Source organism: Lactuca saligna, chromosome 1 (genome assembly GCF_052625555.1).
Source record: "Lactuca saligna cultivar CGN05327 chromosome 1, ASM5262555v1, whole genome shotgun sequence".
Lineage (NCBI taxonomy): Eukaryota > Viridiplantae > Streptophyta > Magnoliopsida > Asterales > Asteraceae > Lactuca > Lactuca saligna.
In genome coordinates this window covers 52,263,971-52,275,362 of record NC_136417.1, presented here as the reverse complement: position 1 = coordinate 52,275,362, position 11,392 = coordinate 52,263,971, and positions in this window count along the sequence as shown.

The following is an 11,392-nucleotide window of genomic DNA, read 5'->3' as shown; positions in this document are numbered from 1 at the left end:
CCTCCGCGCTTATTGACAGAAACGAAGCCTGATTTAGCAGCTTCGAGATGAAGCGAGCAATTCGAGACTGCGTGATGATGGTTAATCAAGTAAAGCAATAGCAAGATCAACATCATCTTCTTTGTCGTCGTGTTTGGAATCTTCATATCTCCACTGTTCTTCTGAAATTACTGAGACTTGAAAAATAGCAAAAATTTAGGGATTCTTGATTCTTGTTGGATTTATATTTGAATTTGATTGTTAGGAATTAACCAATTAGGGCATGCATTCGAGCTGGAAGTTGAGTGAGGCCGGTAAAATCGGATCCACGTGGCCGATTAAAGCTTTATAAATAAATATTAAGGAAATTATAAATATTTAAATACGTATAAATTATGATAGTTTACTCGAATAATTTGTACCGTTTTTTGCTTTTCAAAATAATGATATTTTCTAATAACACATGATCATATAGCATCATGCTTAATAGCAAGTAAACTTATTAATTGTGTATTAATAAATATTATCAACTCTTGTATTGGTCACGCCTAATAGATTACTTCTCACTATGACACCCACAACGATACATATGAAGAACATAAAGACTTTAAAGTGGTCAACAAACAATTGAGAAGTATATAGTCGACCATTCTATTTCTAGAAATTAACAACAAATGTATTTCCTTTGTTTATAATAAAAAAATATTTTTTATGTTTATAAATGATTTGTTAATAATAATATCCATTAATTCCATAGTAATTTTCAAAAAAGTCACAATATTTCGGTTATCGGGTAATTTTCAGAAAAGTCCTAATATTTTGAGAAAACTAACGAAAAAGGACAGAATACCGGTTAAATCTACGAAACCGGTCAAAAATGGTTTTTTCGAAGTTTTAGCCGGTATTCTGTGCTTTTCTGTAAACAAATATTAGTTTGGGACTTTTTCATAAATTGGACTAAAATTTTACGACTTTTCTGGAGATTTCCCTAAAACCATATGTATAAGAACATCTATAGTAACCTCTCATGTCAAAGCCAAAGTGTCAATAGTCAAACATGTTATCATAAAGTAATTATCAGAGTGTAATCCCAAATATCTCTTATGCGGAAAACATGGTGTGATGCGCTGCGATCGCCAACTCCTTTCCTTTGAAAACGAAGTACCTAAAACCAAATCTGAAAAGCGTAAGCATGAAGCTTTGTGAGTTCCCCCATCATACCACATACCATGCAACACATATACTGCCCAGACTATCCGAGTGCTGGCCTACCCCTTCGGTATCTTTCAACAGATATCCGATGACTGTTTCCCCTATCACTACCAAATAATAACATAGCATAACATACATAAATATATTGTCAGGCATATCTGGGTTCCCGACCTACCCCTTCGGTATCTTTCAACCAGTATCAAGGAGCTAACCTCCCATTCGGTATCTTTCAACTAGTAATCGGGAGCTTGCCTCCCCTTCGGTATCTTTCAACTAGTAACCGGGGACTATTCACCCCATACCACTACCACATAATAACATAACATACGTACTGCTAGGCATGCATGGGTTTTGACTACCCTTTTGGTATCTTTCAACCGATATCCGGGGACTATTTCACCCCTACTAGCATGCATATAACAGAGCATCCTAGCACATCAAACATATCAGATAGTGGAAAACTAGATATTATCACTGTAACGCCCGTAGATCCAGGCTAGTCAATTTAGAGATAATAGGGGTCGAAAATGACTTTTCGACAAAATATTATTTAGAATAAATAATTTGAACCAAGTTTTAGTATATGTCACAAGGTGTCCGTACATATAAAGAACGCCGAAATCCGAGTTATAACGAAGAAGTTATGACTCGTCGAAGTTTCGCGACGGAACCAGCACGGCATCGGGAAGCGTAAAAAGTAAATTTACGATAGGGCGAGATTTAGCCTTAGTGATCTAAACGAAAGTCGTAGAATATGTTAAACCGAGAAAATCCATAAAAAGAACGCCCAAATCTGACTTCGTATGAAGAAGATATGATTTTTCTAAGGTTTGGCTTAACAGTGTACAACCCGAAACTCGAATTTTAGTTCAAGCGGTTTTTGGCTTATGCGACCTAAATGAGAGTTGAAGATCTCATTAATAGGAACTCAACGGTAAAAAGACAGACGAAAACAGAGTCCATATGAAGGAGTTACGAATTCTCCGCGGTCATTTAACAATCTAAACGTCTCGTACTGTTAAATTTAAGATCGGTTGAGAATTAGCCGACGGAGTCAAAATGAAAGTTGTAGATATTATTTTTACCTACGCGTGGATATAAAGAACGTCAAAAACGGAGGTCGTATGTGAAAGCTACGGATTTTAGAAGTCGGAAGTGTGCTGTGCGAAAATGGGTGATGTGGGACAATCTTGGCCATTGCTTTCTCCCCAAGTCTTGCCACTAGATGGTGACATGTGGCACCAAGTTCAGCCATTTTCACCCTATAAATACCACCTCTCCCACCCTCATTTTCTTCACACCTTTCCCATTCTTTCTTCTCTTTACTCTCTCTCTAGCCCCGAAATCCCCCGAAAAGCCTAGGGAACCTCCCTAGCACGAGGCGGAAGCCCCAGAGTGCTCGACGGCTCCGAGAAGAAGAGCTTTTCACCTCAGAAACGCTGCTCCAAGCAAAGCCTGGTTTCCTATAAAACCCGCTGTAATTGAGCTACGCCTACGCTATTTTTAATATAGTTTTTATTTAATTATATTAACGTTATTAAGAACATATAATAAATACCTGGGCTATTATTATGGGTTATATAAGTATTTTTTTAATGCTTATATAATAGTAATAATAACTAGACTATTAATTAGTCTCGGCGAATAATAGACTAAAATCTATTGGTGATAATACTAGGTTTCGTCGAAGGAAATTATTTTAAAGTAAACGAAGCGCTGTCCGAGTACCGAGTCACCACTTTCTCAGGTGAGTGCATGGTCCCTTTCATCTTACACATAGATATGAAGTATTTATTATATAATTTACGTGTTGTGAGTGCATGGTCCCTTTCATCTTACACATAGATATGAAGTATTTTAATATAAATTACGTGCTATGTGTACATATTGTCTGAATACTTGTTGTCTATGCTGAGTGAAAGATTTTTATACATGTTTTAAATGATTTAAACTGTATACGTATTTTATATTTACAAAATGTGTTGGGAAAAACATGGGTAGATGAAATAGTTGTTTTGTGATAACACGATGGGAGACATCAGTGTTGTCAGTGATCCAGTCATCTAGTGGAGTATAGATGACGACTATGGACGATACTAGACGGTCCAGTGGAACGATAGCGGTTTCGTAACATGTAGGTATTTTTGAACTAGGTGCTCATTAGGTATTTTTGAACTGAGTGTGTTCACTACTTATCTTTGAACTGAGTGTGTTCACTAGGTATTTTGAACAAAGTGTGTTCACTAGTTACTTTTGAACTAAGTGTTTACCAGATGTTTCGGACTACGTGTTCACCAGATATATTCTATAAGCCTTGGTAATGATGGACTTCGTGTCGATTCCTTAGGATGATCCTTAGGAATAAATAAACGAGAAATAGCTGATTCTTAGGGTAGATCCTTAAGACTAAAGAAGATAACGGGGATGGGTAATTGGGTTGATTGTTTGATTGTTTAAACATACTAATTATATTATTGTGGGCTGAAAACCCTATGTACTCACCAGGTTTCCCAACCTGACCCACTCAGTTTATTTCTATCACAGGTGTTGATACGAAGTCCCTTTACACTGAGAGATTTAAAGAGATGTAGATCACTAGTGTAAATAAATGTAAGTTCTGTTTATGCTTATGTTCCTGTATTGACAATGACATCCCAAAAGTTTTAAAATGAATAAAATACGTTTCTTCGAAAATGTTTTAATAACGTATTTATCGTGTTTTTCTGGGAACGAATTCCGCAACATTTTTATTAAAAGAAGTACTCTGATTTTTATAAAGCATAAACAAAATCGGTCTTTTCTGGTCGTGAAAATGGGGATGTCACAATCACAAATACAATCATCTAACAAATATCTCCTACTAGTGGGCCGACATTGTGGCATTAGACCCACTTCTACCGGAAGGTAACTCACCTCACACTGTTGAAGTCCCGCAGAACCAACCCCACCTGCTGAATGATAGGTTCCCAAACTGTCAACATCAAAATAACACCCAATTAATAATTGGGTTCCAATACATAACCATAAGTCCATTCTTGGGTTAAAAGATTACTTTACCCCAATCTTAGCTTGATCCAAGCCCAAGGCCTAATCCAAAGGCCCAACAGTTAACTATGAGTCAAAGCCCAACATATGACCCGATTTTCCAAATTGGGCCCAAACTTTTACATGGTCTCACTCTAAGACCCAACCATTTATGTCAGTCTAACATTTGACATTCTAATGGCCCAATGTTATATATGATGGGTTTTGGTCCTAAGAACATCCTATGTGCTCATACAAACCATAATGCTTCGATCTAGGTTTCTCTATTGTACATGCAAGTTATCCAAGACTATAAACCCTAATTCTAGCATTCAAATAATCATATTAACATGAGAATAGGTTTATAATGTTACCTTGATTTTTATGTAGCAATAACAATCCCAAATCTCCTTCTATTGACTTTGGAAGGCTTAGAGTCACAAGTGTCACTCCTCTAATGGTTCACAAACACCATAAGCAAGAGGATGAAGAGGAGAGAGGATGGAGGCTGCCCAAAAACGTCCACAAACCCTAGAGAAGTCTTAGCCACATTTTTGGGTCATAAGGGTCTTATATATAGTAAGGCTATTAGGGTTATCTAACAAGGAAACTCTAATTTGGATGCTTAAGCCCTAAGCAACCCATGGAGCCCTTTTCCTCAAAGCCTTGGACGATTTCATATGGGCTTACCCATAGAATTTGTCCACCTTATAATATAAGGCAATCCATGGCCCAAATTGCAATTATCTTATAATTACAATTCCAGTCCCTTAAGTTTAATTAATCTCTTTTAGTCACAAAACTAATTACCAATTAATTATTGACTAATATTAATTAAACAATATGATTTTTCCTTTAATATATTATTCTCATAATATATTAATAAATCATATTTAATCCTTTCTCTCCATAATTCATCCTATCAAGTTGCTTTGGTGAAGGCAACCCAAAAGGACCATGCACCATCAGGTCAAGTACATACCAAAATAGTTATGGACTTAGACACTAATCCAACAGCCACTTGGATAAGTCTAATAACTATTATGTGTATGACTTCAGATCCTGATCTGCAATCGTAGCTTTCCAAAGCCGTTGTCAACTCTTATCCTATCAGATACGCGTGTCGTTAGATAAGGGATCATATATTCCTCCATTCTAGATATCGTAAGACATGATTTCTAATCATTCTCTTTGTACTATTTCTCGATCTCCAATTTATGACGACTGACTAGTTGAACAAATCAAATTAGCCCTAGCCTGGCCGAGCATTTACGTTTGTCATCACTAAACCATCGAGGGGCCCAAAGATATCGCTTTTATCCTTCTTTGGATAAAAGGAACAGATAAACTTTGATACAATGCTTGCTTGCACTCACTCACCGAATCACACACAACAATATGTTTTATAACACCAAGTTACTAGTGCGTTTTCATATTATCAATGTGAAACCGATTTGCAAGATACAACTCACACATCTCGGTTTCAAGAATATAAAATGTTATCGTCTCACCAATCACTCGTGATACAATTCATGGAGTGATCCAAGTGAGCGTGGGTTTAATCCAATGCTCAAATTCATATTCATAAGCACTCATGAACGTTGCAACAAACATTTGCTTATGTCTAATACTCTTTTAGACAATCCACACACCAATTCACGATAGTCTTCATTCATACCTACTTCCAACATATGAACGACTGTGGCCCATTCGAATAATTTGACTGTTCTTAACCAATTAAATTATTCAGGAAGTCAAAACATGCAAAGTGAAACACAAGAATAATACTAATCCCATATGGCCTCAAACCTTTGAGTATAAATAAAAACACCTTTTATTTATCACCATATCGATTACTCATTATTTGTCGTTTCGGGTAAACAACTTCTTACTTGAATTATTACACTTGTCCCATGCTCTTAGTATGCACACAATGTTTACCTATGGTTCTTACTTTGTGAAATAGATCAAATTGAACACATTTCCAATCATTCTTATTTCACAACTCCAAATCCTTTTTCATAAGTGAAAGAATATCAAATTCTTGCTACTTATAGAATATGCTAGATTCTAACATCCTATGCAATGATTCTCTCGTAATGTCACTGCACCAAAGTCACAAAGACTATTGCCAATGATATTACAAAATCTTCTATCGGAGATTTTTACAAGACAATTCCTTAGATATGATGTCTCTCACTCAAAGTACATTCATTTGAACATCCTTTTGCATAAAAGTTTCTAATCTAGACATAGATTTTCAATATTCAATTTCCCAATATGGACACATTTCCATATTTTCCATATGACAACTCATTCTTAATAGAATCTTATCTATTCGTAATAATGTCGATATGGTCCATCCAATATCATGCTTCCAACTACTCATAAGCAACTAATCCTCGTCGAACTTTGGATTGTCCTTTGATAGTTGTTTGATTATTTTAGTCAAAACCGATTCTAGTCATTTTTCCCTCTAAATGCGCTAGACATTTGGAAAATTTTAGAATGGTCAAATATTAAAGCATTTGCAATCGATCCTATACCCGAAGCGTATGGAACATGACGCATAATGTTTTATTTGCTATGTTCTCAAAATTCGAATTGTGAAAAGGAATGTCGTAATCATAATCGAAATTTTAAGAACACACTATGTTTCTTTGACTAAGTTATTAACATTCCACAACCTAAGCCTTTAGATTTGAAACGAAGCATAATATTCGCTACCTTAATTATAGCAAAACAACTTTACAACCCTTATCACTTTGCAAGGTATAAATCTTGTTTTCTATAATTAATATTGCCAACTTGCAATACGTGCCTTAATAATCATACAATCATAACATTTATGCTCCCACTATCATGATGATTATTATAAACATAACACTTATGCTCCAACTAGCTTTGACATGTATTTATATACATCTTAACTTTTAGAGAAACAATACCTATTGAATTTCTTAAGTTCATGTTTCTAATACTTAGTGCTTTGATAATCTTTTATCAATGCTTCTTGAAATTATACACCTTTGCCTTAGATAGTTCATATGTGTGTCTAAACACTTAAGACTAATTGTCAAACTTCACAATTCAAATCATGGAAAGGGATACCGTAACCATAATCGAATTCGAGAATGCAATTTTACAATCACTATCTTCTTAAAATCTTTCTTAGTGAAAGCATTTCCTCACAATCATTTTCATGAAGGAGGAAATCTTATGACACTTAGATTTAAACGGTGTATGTGTTACTATCCATGTGAATTTGTTAAAACCAAAGTTTACGACAAATTCAAACTCATATGGACCGAACTTTCTTAATCTTGATTTCTTGCCTTATGGTAGCACAGCTGCCCACCATGTCTTCCAAGTAGTTCAGCAATTTACCTTTGCCTATCAAAGTACTTTCCATTGATCAAGGTCCTTGCCTTTTGTGCATTCAAACGAGAACTCATAGGACTCATATGCACAATTAACTCAATTGGAATGGCATAGAAAACAAAATAGTGTCAACACGATAGGTTGTAAACCTTAACTCGTGTGCTAGTGATGATCGATAGGGTTTATTTGATTTGTTCTTCAAACCTTTCAAGACCATTAACACTCCCACTCACTCCTTGACATATAAGATTATCTTGTCAATAACCATCTCTTGACAAAACAAATATTCAAGAGTTAGTGTAGCTTTTATCAAAACACTTCATAAATTGGTCCTAGTTGGCCTTTGTCTTATCCAAGACATCACAACTTTCCACATTTGATGAATGTTATAAACCTTCTTAATACTTTTCACTCATTGTCACAATCTTAACTTTAAGACTTGTTATTGGAACGAAGTGTGATTGACCTTTTGATTTAACCATTTCTTCAATTCTTGATTCCTCTTCTTAAACATACAATTGTACTAAGACTCACTTAGAGGATCAATTAAGATATGGTTCTTAATCATAAAGACCTATCATAAAGCATAAAAGGTACTCTCCCTTCTTCTTAGAATGGAGAAACTTTTATCTTTCTGCCTACTTGATTCTTCTTATTCGTTTTGCTATTGATTTAAACCTTTTTAATCAATTCCGAATTACACTTAATCTTATAAGTATAATCATATTTACTAAACTTTTAGTAAACCACGATGAATATCTTGTTACTCTTATGGTGGACTTTGACCAACACACAACTTTGTGTACTCAATCTCCTAGTCCTTCACTTAACGCTTTGTCAATGAATTAGTCAAATTTCCAAATATGAAATTTCTCATTAATCATGCAACCAAGTTGCGTTATTCCAAATTTCTGTCCAATTGAAACTTGGGCGATGAGAAACTCTCCCTATTTGGTAAATTCTCGACTTTTTCCATAAACACCATAAATAAGAATCATATCCATTTGTTGTAGAAATATTCAAACATCAATTTTCATAACGATTTCATTGCAAGGAAGTAAACAAATAAATAAATAAGTCAAACCAAAATTTATTTTATTTATAAAAGCAGCGGAAAACATTTGTCCTTACAATGCAAAATCCATTGAAAACTATGTATTTCAAAAAGAAAATTTCTAACAACTCTATCATAACTATCTAAGCTCAAAACCTAATCTTCAAGTCCATGCGATCAAGATCCATTTCTTGTGATTAGATTCATCTTGCTCTTTCACCAAGCTTCCTTTCTTTTCACCGATCCTACAAAAACATTCAAATGCAATCTTAGCACATCATGTATTTTGAATCAATGAATAGGAACTTAACGAAGTTAGATAGTGGATTTTACCTGAAGCGCAGTCATACTCTTTGACTCTCCCATCTTTGGAATTTTCAAGCTCTTGGGGCAGACTTCTATCCAACGCCCTTTCTCTTGGCAGCAAACACAGGTCACTTCTCTTAGAACATCCTCAGAAGCATGGTCGGTTGACTTTCCCAACAAATACGCTCCATTGCTTTGCCAAATCATTTCTGATTCAGCAGCAATGAGCATGTAAGTTAGGTCAATGAGGTTGTCGTCATGATCCATCATATAATACTTTCTTTTGAACTCATTATATGATTCAGGAAGTGACTGCAAAACCCAATTTACAGCCAACTCATTTGGGAATGACACACCTAACATTATCAACCTATCAATGTGTGATTTCATTCCTAGAACGTGGGCACACACGGGTTTACCATCTTTATGTTTCATTTCCAATAGGGCTTTAGTGATGTTTAACCTTTCAATTCTTCGATCTTGTAGGTTAGGGAGAACAATTGGAGGAGGTGGAGGAAGTGAAGCATGATATCTTGTTCCTCGATCGAATCGTGGAATACCATCTTCATGTGGAATGCTTGTTCCACGAGATTTGGGAAGACCATAGTTGTCGAACTTTGACATCTACAAAACGGGAGAAACAAATTCAAGTTAGTTGATTGATTGAGTCCTTGGTAAATCACCCAAATGAAATTCCAAGGCTAGGACCCAACACAATACGCTACAATCTAGAAAAGGGATGCCGTAATCTAGTTGCAGAATATTTGAAGGTAAGTGAATGACGATTCACTAATTTCCACCATGAAAAATGAAAAAGAAATTTAAGTTTTAAATCTATAAAAACTCCTAGATCCTTTGAGATTCATTGAACATTTCAATGACATGTTTAAATCTCGATATGCCCCTCTTGTTTGTGATTAGGATGCCGAGGATCACAAAGCGGGTGTGAATAACCGTGCAAACTTACATGGTGCCATCACATGTTACAGTCACCTATTCAATGTGCCGGTAAACCACACACGATCCACCGAACTATGACGAACATTGAGTCACCCTTTGCTACCTTTGCTTAGAACCATTTAGTGTGCCGGTAAACCACACACGCTCCACTAACGTCTTCGCAAGGGCACAAAGTGTAATTTCACGGAATTACATCAATTCACTTTTGCCTAAGTAACTGAGATTGAGAATTTGAAAAACATTTAGTTACTTTGCATTTTATTATACTTATAATGGAAGGTTTCGTTCTATTTTACCCGTTCGGCTAACGACCCTCCACTAGTCATGAGTGCGGTGGGTAAGAGTGGATACCCATTCAATCGCCATATTATAGGCAATTTCCTTAAACACCCCTTATAGACCAGCTTCATGAGTGAGGCCTATTAACGGTAAGACTGACTTTTACTCATACATATATATATAATGTTAGACTTTTAATGTTATATATAGTATAGGGTGTATTTTATACTTTTAAAATACTAGGTGGTCAAATTTAACAATTATACTTTTAATTCAATTAAATTGTAAACCTAAACATTTATGGATTTATTAAACCTCTTTTAATTATACACCTTAATTAATTAATAAAACCATAAGGGTGTGAATTGAACCTTTCAAAACATTACTAGGGTTTTAGAATTTAACATTCCTAATTAAACTTTTAATCAACTTTTAAATTCAAAAACCTGAGGGCAAGTTTTGAAACATTTCAAAAACATTGGGGTTTAGAAATTAAATATACATCAAAATTAAACTTTTAATCAAAATTTAAATTCCAAAACTTGAGGGCAAGTTTTGAAACATTTCAAAACATTAGGGTTTCAACTATTTAAATTTCAAAGCAACAAAACTTTTGGGTTCAAAATTAAACTATAAAACCTAAAGGGGAAAATATGAAACTTTTCATAACAACAAGGATCAAATAACAAATAATCTAAATTAACATTTAATCACATAATTATCCATATTTGATTTATTTAATGATTTCTTGCAAAACAATTTACCAATTTAATCAAAATAATTAATCAATTATCACATAAGGAAACAAATATTTTATTAATTGATAAATATCTTCAATTAGATCAAGAATATACTCATATATATCATAAAATCGGATTTATATTGATCTAATATGATAGAGGCAAGTATCTCAAAGATAAACAGCAAGAAATCCCGAAAATAGCTCCATCTGACGAGTTGACTCGTCGAGTCAAGCATGGACTCGTCGAGTCAGCATTGACTCGGCGAGTTCAGCTATGGACTCGGCGAGTCCAACCCCCAGAAACACAAAAAACGAAATTTTCAAACATATAATGCATCAATACAATAGAAACCAATCTAGGCTCTGATACCACTGATGGGTTTTGGTCCTAAGAACATCCTATGTGCTCATACAAACGCTAATGCTTGGATCTAGGTTTCTCTATTGTACATGCA